This window comes from Lutra lutra, chromosome 1 (assembly GCF_902655055.1).
Source record: "Lutra lutra chromosome 1, mLutLut1.2, whole genome shotgun sequence".
Classification (NCBI taxonomy): Eukaryota; Metazoa; Chordata; class Mammalia; order Carnivora; family Mustelidae; genus Lutra; species Lutra lutra.
This window is the reverse complement of record NC_062278.1, coordinates 167,729,662-167,742,474: the sequence shown is the minus strand read 5'-3', so window position 1 is coordinate 167,742,474 and position 12,813 is coordinate 167,729,662. Positions and strand designations below refer to the sequence as shown.

The 12,813-nt window shown below is 41.2% G+C and overlaps 1 protein-coding gene across 3 annotated transcripts in view; it reads right to left on the bottom strand.

Annotated features, from left to right (window-relative positions):
- Positions 1–12,813, bottom strand: part of NR2C2 (nuclear receptor subfamily 2 group C member 2) — a 90,363-nt gene that overhangs the window by 77,315 nt on the left and 235 nt on the right. The window contains exon 2 of one of the 3 annotated variants that reach the window (XM_047743863.1): positions 1,866–1,905. The exons of the other annotated variants lie outside the window; for them this stretch is intronic. The gene's annotated coding sequence lies outside the window, so the exon portion shown is untranslated. The remainder of the gene's footprint in view (positions 1–1,865; positions 1,906–12,813) is intronic. 3 annotated transcript variants of the gene reach the window in all.

Genomic DNA, 12,813 nt, shown 5'->3' with positions numbered 1-12,813 from the left:
AGCAATGAGAAAGAAATGGGGGCATGAAAACTATGACTGACAAATATAAAAGAACTGGCCCCTACCTCCAAGAGTCAAAATCCTATAAGAACTGGTACCTTACCACCTGCTACAATGAAACCAGGTCACCAGTGTCAGTGATTCAGTAAAACACTCTGGTCTTTCTTCCCAGTTAGTTTGGTTCCAACTAACAGAAATAAAAGAAAAAAGCATCATTTCACAGGTACCAGAAAAGTCTATTGACAGTTGTTAAAAACATAATTATTGCATGTTTAAAGTCTAGAGTTTTAATCTTTTTCCTCAAAATAGTAAATAAGAAGTCTCTAAGAAAATAAATGGGTAGATAGCTAGTAGGTATTTTATATTAAGAAATAAAATCCAAACATGCAGCTGCAACTATTAATTTTACCACTTTTAGGTCCTCTTAGTATTTTTGTTGCTGTTATGAACTGTAGTTTGCTACAAGAAATGCATGAATTTTTATATTATAGAAATATTCTTATGGAAGTATTGAGTAGTAGAGAAATAAAAAAATGCTAGAAAAGTTTATCTTTCTATTGAGTTTCCCTAAAACAGGCAGTTTGATTCCTTCAGTTTTGAGCTGAAGCAGATTTTGTAACTCAGAAAACTTTCTGTAATGGCTCCTTTAACATTAAATTTACAGGACCAATCAGCCTCAGATAAGGCTGAGGGGAGGACTGTCCCAAGATACTGCTAATGATCTTATAGATACTAGGTCAAAGAGAAGTTGTCAGCTTAAAAAAGCTAAATATTCTGGATATTCTAAATATTAAGCTAAATATCTTCTCCTACCCTGTGGTTCATTTGTTCACCTTCTTTATGGTGTCTTTTGATGAATGGAAGTTCTTAAATTTAATAAAGCTGAATTTATCAACACTTATTTTACAGGTTGTACTTCATTTTATTTATGAAAATTCTGTCCTACTCCAGGGTCATAAGTATACTTTTACATATTTCTTATAAATGTTTATGAGCTTTTGTCCCGTCCTTCACATTTAAGGCCTCTATCTATGCGCAAATTGATTCTTGAGTTTGATAAGGAATAAGAATCTAGTTAATTTTCTTTCTGTGTGGATAGTCAATTTTCCAGCACTGTTAATGAACAATCTATCCTTTTCCCTACTAATCTGTAATGCCACTTCTGTCCTATTTCAGGCTTCCCTGTATGTGTGGCTATAATTCTAAATTCTCTATTCTGTTCCCCTACTGTTCTACTTATCTTTCTTTACACTACTACCATTATCTTATTACTGCAGCTTTATAAGAAGTGGTGCTCTCTATTAGGGCAAGTGCCCTCCTGCCCCCCCAGCACCTTGCTCTCTTCTCCACATACCAACTTCCTGGACCATCTCAAGCACTCAAAACCAGAAAAGCAACCTTTCTTTACAGATTTGAATTCTTACAATTCTTGATCTCACTGTTGGTTTTCTCCCTCCAAAGCATGAGGCATCATCAACAGCAACTTTTGAAGCTGCTTAAAAATGAACAAGGAGGAATGTGCACCTTCTGGAAAAACAAGCAGAGACAAAGAGTGAAAGTAAGAGTGGGAGAGAGAAGATGAAAGAGAAACTATGAAAAGTAAGTGCTTTCAATAAAGATTTAAATCCAGCAAGAGCAGGTGAGAGGATTATTTCAGAAAATTATTTTCCATTTCATCATTTTTGAAAATATATTGTCACAAACCATATCCTATCTTCACATATAAATAAAACAGAGGCTTCTTCTAGAATATCAAAATATAAGAAGACAAAATCCTCAGGCAATGTTCAGAAGTGAGGGAAAACATTTAACTCAAGTGCACCCCAGAAAAAGAAAAAAAGATAATGTTGGGGTAAGACTCTCACCTGAGAGCTTCTCTTACTGCTACTGCAGCCACAGGCAGTCCTAGAGACAATAAGATCACAGTGAGAAGGAAGAGAATAGAGTTTTGGAAAGGGTACCGGGCAATAGTTGTCAATTAGAGGGTGTTTCCCTAGAATGAGAAGCTCCAGGAGATAGTTGGTTGTGTCTACATGTAGTTCTAAAAACCATATTCACTAGCATAATATTATTTGCATTTGATCTGAAAAAAAAAAAAAAAAAAAAAAAAAGAACAATCTATTGTTTTGATAGTACAAATTAGACAAAGCATTAACGATTCTTGGCTGGTAGAGTCAACAGTAAGTGTAATACTGATAGTAACTAACACTTACTGAGTGGTTACTACTCTCCAGGCATTGTAGTAATCACTGCGGACAAAACACTAAAGTAGTTCTTGGTACAGGAACCTGAGGTCGTCAAAGGCTGGGACTTTACCCACTCAGCTCCTTAACCCTTGAAGATTGCCCACATGCACAATAATGCTTCTGAAAAAGAGCCTCATTAGTTGCCAAAAGAGCTGTAAGACCAAGGACCTAAAGTAAAAAAAAAAAAAAAAGCTACTAGAGTATTTTCCTATGGTGGTTTTAAACTAATCAAATTCAAGACCACCAAACCTTTGAAAGCAACTGCTGTGAACTAGGCAGTCAATTAACTGAGAAGAAGAAGAAAGGAGGAGGAGGAGGAAGGAAGAGAATGAAGAGAAAGTCCTTGTCCCTGAAGAATTTAAGAAAGAACCTGTTAATAGCTATGCAATGTAAATGCTACAATGAGTATCCAAAGGAAAAAGCTTCTCTCTCTGCCTGTGGGAGCCAATGATGGTTTCATAGGAGAGGAGCTATTTTAACTAGGTCTTGAAGGAAGAATGGAATTTAGCAAGCAAAAAATGGGATGACAGGGAGAGAGTTCCAGGCAGAAGGGACACCTCAAACAAACTGGCAGGTATGAGGGAAAATAGAACAGCAGACAATCAGTTGGGAAACTGCTAGAGAGGTCAGGGGAAGAGAGAGGCTGACACTGTTGACAAGAGAGCTACCAGAGGTTTGTCAGAGAAATGAAGCGATCACATCTGGATCTTCCAAAAAAAAAAAAAAAAAAAAAAAAAAACCACAAAAAAACCCCTTGGGAAACACTGTTGACAGATGGAAAAGAAGAGACTGTATGTGGGAAGGCAGTTAGAAAGTGGTGGCTAGAAAGACTAGCAATGAAGGCAGTCTTAAACTTAACATGAACAAGTGAGTTATTCCTGAACAGCACACAAATGAGAACAGAGCACAGCATATAAAACTGATACAGACCACAGAACAATGGAAAGTAAAACTATTATTGCTTGGCCTTATGTGGTGGTAGGTTTTATAATATAAATCCTCTCAAATACAAGTAGAACAGTATCACTCTTCTAACAACAAAAAAACAGAGAATACAATGGTGACTCTGAATCAACTCTTCTGGGCTCACCAAAGTATACAGCTGACCAAATTTTGCAACCACGGTTTTTTAGTCAGGCAGGGCTACAGACCCCACTGTAGTGAAAACTGGGATCTGACTGGGAACACCTGAATCCCCAGGTCAGTCGCCAGGATAGACCAGCTATGATCTCCATAGGGGCAGGTTTGGGAGCCAGTGTCTCAAATAACAACAAACAAGTCCTGGGACAAGGAAACTGTCTTCACCGAGAGGAATGAGTGAACTTGCCTTGCCCTTCACAATAACGGATTCACATCATCCGTATTTATGGAGTGCGTGGCCCATGATTATGTAACATTGAACATATCTAGTCTTGATATTTTCCTATTTAAACAAATATACTGGATTTTTGAGGCTCTGACACTAAGCTGATCTGACACTACATTGCACGAGGTTACTGTGAAGGCTGAAGATCAGATCTTAAATATGTATGTCAAGAGCCTGACACTGTGCCTGGCACATAGCAGACATGCAATAAATGGTAACTGCTATTGGTGTAAGGATATCATGACACTTTTACTTTCTCAAAGAAATTGGAAAGCAAAAATTCGAACTGCTTAAGGTGTATTATAACTAGGAATAGACCTCTCATTCTGACATAAGAACCACCTGAAATGTGAATATGCTCACACAGCGTTTGCAATTCATTGTTAAATTATTCACCTTGGCAAAAATAAAAGGCCTGAATTAGGATAAACCTCACAAATATTTAAAAATAAGGTAATAACTATTTGTAAAATACTACTGGGTATAGACCTTCTTAATAGGTACGAAGTATCTGGTTTAAGTTTTATTATGCTGTGACTGTCAGAAGTCTTTTTGTAATCATGGGAAAATAAAAATTGAAGAATCTGGATTGCCTGAGAATTAAAAAATAAAAAATACACAGGTGAAGACTTGAAATCCTAGATCAAGACTTGAAATCAGGAAATGGAACTCAGGTGACATACTGAATATAAGTGTTCATCAATACAAAACACACTTACAGGGATGCCTCAAGTTCAGATATGCATTTTTAAAAAAGATTTACTTGAGAGCAAGAGAGTGAGTGTGTGTGGGGAGGGAGGAGGGCAGAGGTAGAGAGAGAGAGTCTTAAGAAGACTCCGCAGGGAACCCAACCCTGGCTGGATCTCACAACTGGGAGATCAGGACCTGAGTTGAAACCAAGAATCGGATGCCTAACCACTGCACCACCTGGAAGCCCCCAGGTATACATATATCCTTTTATCAGAAATCCTGGCGTTATTTATACTCAAAGATTAGTTTCCTGCCACCCATAGGAAACCTTTTTCTTGTGTGGTGGGGAGGGGAGGTAAGGTAAGGAGTGAATGAATAGTGGGGAAGAGAAGTGACTCTCATCTACATGGAGTTCCTATTCTATGGGAGCTGCACTACAATTTTCTGTGTAGACTGCCCCTAAGAAATCATGTACGCTGTGGGTGATTTCCTCCCTTACCAAGGGCCCAAGTGTAAAGGTTATATGCACTCTCTTTGTTTCTATTAGTATGAACCATAGATAGAAGTATGGAAGGAAAGCAGGACACACTTCCTGAGCATCTACTATGTGCCTTACGTCAAACTAAACATCATTTAATCCTTAAAATACCTCCTTCTAAGTATTATTAGCTCCACAAACATAGAAGAAACAGCTCAGAATTTCAACTTGTTTCAAGTCATCCATTTAGTAAGAGATGACTTAGGAATCTAAGGCCTCTTTGCCTCTAAAATTACAACATTCGCTCTATACCACAGTGCCCTTCAAGATAGTTTCCCAGAAAACAGAAGTAAAGAGGAGAGAATTTTAAAAAGTGACAGGAGACAATTATCTAAGTGAGCAAACTGCGTACATCAGTAAGCTAGACCACTTAACTCATTTATACCACTAATTCCAAAATATGTGATTTATGTTCAGTATTGCTCACAGAAATTTCTGACCTAGTCCACTCAGTTAGTAAGTAACATGACAGTTCTTTTGGAACTTGAACACACCTTTCCCTTAAAATGTTATCTATCTAATAATCACATTGATTAAAATAATGAGGATAATTTTATCATATTTTTGTAAAGTAAAAATTTTTACTAAAGTACAATATGCAAATAAAAAGTACACAATTCATAAACCACCCAGTGAATTTTCATCAAGTGAATACACATGTACACACCACTCAGATCAGAAAACATTACTAGCACCCCCAAAAGTTTCCTTTGTACCCCTGCACCATTATTTAGTTCCCTTCTCTCTCCTGACTTCTATTATCATGGATTAGTTTTGCTTGTTTTTGAGCTATAATACATTTTTTGTGTCTGTCTTCTTTTGCTCATTATTTTTGTGATAAACATCAACAGTTAATCTGTTTTCATTGTTGTACAGTATTTCAATATATGACTATGCCATAATTTATGTATCCATTCTATAGCTGATGAACATTCAAGATTGTTTCTAGTTTGTAGTTCTTACTAGTTTTCCTATGAACATTCTTGTACATGACTTTTATTTTTATTTTATTTATTTATTTGACAGACAGAGATCACAAGTAGGCAGAGAGGCAGGCAGAGAGAGAGAGAGGAGGAAGCAGGCTCGCCGCTGAGCAGAGAGCCCAACGCGGGGCTCGATCCCAGGACCCTGGGATCATGCCCGGAGCTGAAGGCAGAGGCTTTAACCCACTGAGCCACCCAGGTGCCCCTGTACATGACTTTTAATGCAATACTATCTTTCCTTCATTTGAAAATTTTCCTATTTTAAAAAATTGACTGTCTTTTCCTTCTTCAGAAAAGAAATGTATTATAAATTTAAAATTTCAAGAATCTGTATTGTACTATAAGTCAACACATATAGTCTACCTTTTTTTTTTTTTTTTTAAAAGCAGGCTTCATGCCCAGAGTGGAGCTCAACATGGGGCTTGAACTCACAACCCTAAGATCAAGACCTGAGGTGAGACCAAGAGTCAGATGCTTAACTGACTGAGCTACCCAGGCATCCCAACAAACGTATTCTAATTACCAGTCTTTTCAGCCAGGGGCTAGCATATACTTTGCAATATGTGCTGCTTTTAACCTTGGTGAAGAATGATTTTTCGATAATCCCAGGCTATTCACCTAATCAACCTAATAAAAAGATGCATTATTTTAGAAGCAATGGAGCAGGAAAGAAAAAGAATGAGGACAATACAAATGGCATTTCTGAAATGTTTCACAAATAATAATTAGATTCAAGTTCAATAAACACTACCAGGGCAAATGCATCATGAAACCTGCTGGCATTGCGTGACTTCTCATGAGCTATCCAATCTTTGGTATGTGTCTTTCTCAGCCAAGACCTGCTTGCCACACGAAGGCAGGCCATTATCAGAGTTCTTGAGGTTGCATGTGTGAGCAGCCAGGTAAGAAACTATTATTATTATTATTATTATTATTATTATTTTCTTTCTTTATTTTTTTGCCTAGCTTCTATCAACACATGAACAATAAAGGCAAATAAGGTAGGGTGCCTGTGTGGCTCAGTTTAGCATGCAACTCTTGGTTTTGGCTCAGGTCATGATCTCAGGGTCCTGAGATGGAACCCCATGCAGGGCTCTGTGCTCAGCACAGAGTCTGCTTGTCCCTCTTCCTGTGTTCCTCCCTCTTCCCCTATGTCGCTCATGCCTGTGCACATATGCAGTCTCTCTAAAATAAATAAATAAAATCTTGAAAAAAAAAATAGGGTGCTTGGGTGGCTCAGTCAGGTAAGCATCTACCTTCAGCCCAGGTCATGATTCCAGGGTCCTGGGATCGAGTGCCACATCTGGCTGCCTGCTTAGAGGGGAGTCTGCTTCTCTCTCGCCCTCTGCCCCTTCCCCCTGCTGGTGCACGCGCTCTCAGATAAATAAATAAAATCTTAAAAAAAAAAGGGGGGGGGCAAATAAGGTGACTCCAGTAAATCCATGAAACCTTCCAAGTCTGAGTCTGCTCCCACAAGCCTCTCACTTCTCCCACTCACTTTAATTTTCTAGGCCCCAATACCTCTCATACCTCCTCCTACTTATCCAAACAGGAGAGAGTGATATCCTTGTTTATGCATGGAACTTTTCTCTGCAACAATATTAACATTTCCAGGAATCAGAATCTTTGGGGTTACTGTCAACAGTTAAGGACTGAAAGGTTTAACCTATCAAGACTTCAGGCCTCTTATTATAGTGGATAATTTTTTTTTTTTTTTGGTCTCTAAACATCACACTGTACACCTGAGGTTGCCTTTCATCCTTCCAGGGTATACCTGGAGTCTAGGGGTCAATCAGAAAGGATAGTTGGGTGTCTGAGCTAGCCTATTCCTTTCCCATCTTAAACAATTCACCTCCCATCCTTCTACTCTAAGATTTCCAGATGCCAGGGGCATGAATCTGCTCATACTGTTATCCTAAAAATGCCCCATGCTAGTGCCTTTCATGTTCTCTGTTCAGTCCCTCTCATCATCACTATAAGCTATGCTAGCTGAATCGCTGTTCCCAGGCGGTCCTGCCTTTTGGCACAGAGCTGTTTAACTCTCTAGCACTCAGGGCACTGGAGAGAGCATGGGAAGGAGGTGGCAGCAATGTGACAAGCGACATGGAGAAGGAATGGCAGGACAGAAGGGAATTATAAAATGAATCTCAGCCTCTAGGCATGTCAGGTTGGAGGCAAGTCAAACTCCAATATATAAGGAAGAACACTTTTTTTTTTTTTTTTAAACTGTGTGTGATGGGAGCACAAATGTGTCTATCAGGTTAAAGGTGGTAATCATACATGGAGAGAAAAAGTCAACACTATTTAAGCTCCTCACAACCGGCAATGAAGTAAAAAGAGATGAACTAACTCTGGCTAGGGAGCTCTGCATCAGATGTGAGGCTGGACCTGATGAGTTTTAAGATGGACTTCTTTACAGTCTTCCTAAGTGGTACTGATTAAAGGGGACCAGTATCTGCTTTAGGAAGTGCTCTGGGACTAAAGGAGCATTTGGCACATAGGTAAGATAACTCAAAGATATAAATTCCAAATGAGAGCCCTCAAGAGGTCACACTCAAACAGCTAAATACATGAGGCCAGTGGTTCAGTGCTATGACTGAGGGGCTGCTACTCTACAAAGGCCCATCTACCTTGCTCTATTAAGTCATTTGGACAACTGGCCTCTACTCTTGGCCCTGATCTCAGTGTTGGCTCAGCTCTTCCTACATGACAAGTCAGGAATGTGTAAGATTCTAACAGGCTACCCACTCAAGGTTCCAGACACAGATGCTGTATTGTCACTTGACTCCTTGGAAACAAATCTTTTTTTTTTTTTTAAGATTTTATTTATTTATTTGACAGACAGAGATCACAAGTAGGCAGAGAGGCAGGCAGAAGAGAGGAGGAAGCAGGCTCCCCGCTGAGCAGAGAGCCCGATGGGGGGCTCAATCCCAGGACCCTGGGATCATGACCTGAACCGAAAGCAGAGGCTTTAACCCACTGAACCACCCAGGCGCCCCTCCTTGGAAACAAATCTTAAAACTTCCCACAAGTCCTTGTAAAGTAAGGTTATTACACAGGGTTTTTCTTCTTTCTATAAAGGCATGTTCCAACAAAACTTCAAGATCACCATAAATACAACTGTTGAAGGCAATAAATAAGTAATTTAATGATTAAAACAACATATAGCTTTTTCATTAAACTATCAGCTCTCTGGTTACCCTGAGTAATTAGTTCAAGGAATCAAAAGTGTTGAATTGAATAAGTGATACCAAAAAATCCTTGAACGGGATAGAAAAGGAACATCCAAAAATAAAGAACTAAATAAAAATGTTACTAGAGTGTCCTATTTGCCAGACTTTCCAGTAGAAACTTGACACATAGTTCGCAAAAATCTGCTTAACCTTGGTAAAGCAATTAAAAGGTGATTTCCAGTAACTCCACTGCATGAATCAAATTATTGTTGAGAAGATAAATATTTGAAATTATTGGCTACCGAGACTATCAACTCCCAACTCTCTGCAAACCCACCAGTCTTCTTTTCTGTTCTTTGATCCTCTGTGATACATAAACAAAGACCATCATTTTTAATTTCAAGAAAATCACACAGATGCTTTGTTTCCTCACTTAAAAGAAATGATGTGATAATATTTGGACTATTTATGAGTTCCATATGAACTAGATTTAACCTACAATTCAATCAACTATTAAATTATCTATTTCTTGTATTAAAAAACCCACAAATCAACATATAAATGGCTAAAAAGTGATTAATCTGGGTTCTTTTATTCCTATTTACCTCTCCAGGTAGAGCCACATCTGTGAGGGACCAATTTCCAAATTCATCCAAATACTGGAACAGACATTTTGTTGCTGGCAGTGTTATCTGAATTGCCAAGCAAGCCCACATAAAAAGGAACCATTAAAGAGCAGCAACTTAGTTATCAGTGATATCATAAGTTATTCACTCAACAAATAGTACCAGACACTCTGCAAAGTGCTGGAAATACAATGGTGAGTTAAATGATTCCTGCTCTCACAAAGCTTACAGTATGGTAAGGGGAACAGATATCAATCAATCATATAATGGAGTATAATTAAAAAGTGAAATAAAGGGGCACCTGCGTGGCTCAGTGGGTTAAGCCTCTGCCTTCGGCTCAGGTCATGATCTCAGGGTCCTGGGATCAAGCCCTGCATCTGGCTCTCTGCTCAGCAGGGAGCCTGCTTTCCCCCCTCTCTCTGCCTGCCTCTCTGCCTACTTGTGATCTCTCTCTCTCTCTCTCCCTCCCTGTCAAATAAATAAATAAATAAATAAATAAATAAAGCGATTAAAATTTTTTTTAAAAAAGTGAAATAAAGCTTACAAGGAAAAAGAACACAATGTAAAGTAAAAGAATCTTATCTAGACAAACCGTAGGCATCGGAAAGGGCTTCCCTGAGGAAGTGATGCTTGAGCTGAGAGCTCCAGGACTGGAGTGGGGCAGTGCAGGGGTTGGGGTAGGGGTGGGCGGTGGTCTGCTGGCGAAATATGTAGGCATATGAGATTTCAGGCGAAGAGCACATGAAAGGGCCTGGGGTAAGGGTACTACTGTGTTTAGAGCACAGGGAACTAGGGGTACAAGGATAAGAAAATGGTAGTTTTAGAAAGGTCTTAAAATAGGAAGCAGGCAAATGGCCTCTACTATTACAGGAATTCTAGTGGGGGTTGAACAATATAATGCCTGTAAGGGAATTTTGTACACTGTAAAGCACCTTTACTTTCATTAGTAGTATTTACTTCCACTAGTTGGGTTTTCTAAATAAACTTCTGGCCTGGATGCCAAGTGACAAGCCAAAAGCAGAAGAGCTAAAACTAGAACCTTAGTGTTCTAATCCAGTGTTTTGCCCCTATATCACACTGCCTAAAAATGTCACTGTTCATATCACTTAACTAGTCCAATGTCTTTACCAGACAGCTAGTGCTTCATAATAACAACTCCAATTTTAAGTATGTGTCAGGCAATTTTCTAAGCTCTTTATTTACATTAACTCATTTAACGCTCAATTCTAGAAAAAAAGGCTCTATTACTGTCCAGATGAAAACACAGGGCTCAAAAAAGTTAAGAAAATTATTCAAAGTCATATAGCTGGTAAATGTTGACACTGTTAACCACAACACTACTCAGCTGCAGCTTAAAATATTTTACGTGTGTGTCTGTACATACAGGGGTGGTCAGAGAACAAAACTCACCTGTATAAAACCACATTCACATTATTGAGGACATGGATCAATGCCTTAGTCACCCAGTGCCTGGGGTATTAGCAGGGCTTGGCAAATACACTATGAACTAAAGATGGATATAAGGGACTAACAAAAGACTTGAATCTAGAAGTAAAGTGATTTTCTGAGGCTTTCCCCCTCAGTCATGTACCCATCAGCAATTCATTTGACGGCTGTATTTTCCTTGTCTACTTTTTTGTTAAAATTGAAGATTTATTCTCCACTACCTTTGTCATACTTCACAGACTTTAGCCTGGAGGTAAAGTGGGATTATGGAAAAAGGACAATGAACTAGTTCCAACCACTCTCCAGCCACAACTGGCCTGTTCTCAATCATTCCAGACACTTTCCCTCCTGGGCCTTTACACTTCCTCTTTTCTCTTTCCAGAACACCATTCCTTCCTTGGGTTCCTGCGTTCAACCTCATGGAGACCTTCCCAGAACATCCAACCTAAATTAGTCTCCTCAGGCCTTCTTTAACACATCACTCAGTTTCATTTCCTTTCTTTCATGAAAATGAAAATCATCCTTAATCTTTAATCATCTCTTTAATATCTATTCACCCCAACTCCCACTTCTAGGAGGCAAGGGCTTTGTCTAGGTGGTTCCCTGGATGTATCCTCCAGTGCCCCAAACTAGGTAAATATGCATTTAATCAACGAATGAGAATTACCTCAGATTTACCTCGGTTTTGTCAAGCCCTCAATATCCTTAAGCTTTCCACTCCTGGTGGCTCTACACCCCATTCTCTACAGGAACACCATTTCTACATTGAGATTCACAAAGTAGCCTGGACTCCATTTTCTGAGCAGAGACCCTAAAACCATCTTGAGAAGGGAGGTCCGGGCATGGCAAGAACCACCTCTCTCCCCATTTTACAGTCCAGAAAATTGAGCCTTGGAAGTGATTCGCCTGCGGCCACGCCGAAAACACCGGCAGGAGCCCCGAAGGATGTCCAGGTTCCGAAATGCCCTTCCCACGAGCCAGCGCCGTGGACTCAAGATGCTTCATCACCTTTATTACTATTGTTCTACCGTACTCATTCTGTACGCGCTCCAGTCGGAGGGAGGCCGCCCGGCCCTGTGCCGCGTCCCCGGGCTCCCAGACTCTTAACCCAGGCCGCACCCCCGCGCGCCCCGCCCCCGGCCCCGCCCCCGTCGCCCCGGCCTCACGCCGCACCGCGGCCTCTGCTCCCGCCCCGCCAGGGCTCCCGCGCCCCGCGGGGACCGCCCCCTCCGGTTCGAGCCAATCAATAGAGCCTCGGGGGGTGGAGCCAGAGGCACCCGCCCTCCTATCTGGGCACCAATTGGTCGTGCCAGCCGTCGCTCACGAAGTCGCGCCCCGCACCCGCCTCCCTCCTTTTCCTCCACCCTCCTTTCAGGAAAAAACGGCGGTTGGGCCGCGGCGGTCTCCAACGGCAGGCGGGAAGCGGAGGGGCGAGGAGCCGGGGAGCTAGGGAAGGAGGGACTGCAGGGAGGAGGAGGATGAAAGGGAGGAGGAGGGGAGCCCAGCCCAGCCGGAGCCATCTCCATCGAGAACAAAATGGCGGCGCTGGCGGAGGGCCAACTGTGAGGCGGGGCCGCGGCCATTCCCCCTCCGCCCCCACCCTCGCGCCGGCCGGGCCGGTCAGGGGGAGCCCGCTCGCTTCGCCCGGCCGCGGGCGGGGAGGGGAGGGGAGCGGCCCGGCCCACTATGCAAAGCGTCCGGCGCCGCCGCCGCCGCCGCCGCCCCGTGGCAAAGGTAAAAGGGTC